The 277-nt window shown below is 43.7% G+C and overlaps 1 protein-coding gene across 1 annotated transcript in view; it reads left to right on the forward strand.

Annotated features, from left to right (window-relative positions):
• Positions 1-277, forward strand: part of LOC119591004 (beta,beta-carotene 15,15'-dioxygenase-like) — a 12809-nt gene that overhangs the window by 6347 nt on the left and 6185 nt on the right. The window lies entirely within an intron of this gene.

Raw genomic sequence — 277 nt, forward strand, 5'->3', positions numbered from 1 at the left:
GGGGGGGGGGGGATGGCGCATGTGCGTGAACTGCTGGTTACCAAATAGTGTTTTTTTTTTTACCCCCTAAATTTGTAAATGAATGAGTGTAAGCATAACGAATTTGCGTTTGTTATATCAAGCGGAAGCATGAAAATTATGCTTTTCCTGAAGGTGAAGAACTGACTGCATTCGCACCCATCCGCATGTGTTCGAGTGTGCGACTGCGTGTACATAATAAATCAATGGGGACGACCCGCTGTGACAACTCTTTTATGAGATGGAATGACAAACAAGT

The sequence above is a fragment of the Penaeus monodon genome, chromosome 28 (genome assembly GCF_015228065.2).
Source record: "Penaeus monodon isolate SGIC_2016 chromosome 28, NSTDA_Pmon_1, whole genome shotgun sequence".
NCBI lineage: Eukaryota > Metazoa > Arthropoda > Malacostraca > Decapoda > Penaeidae > Penaeus > Penaeus monodon.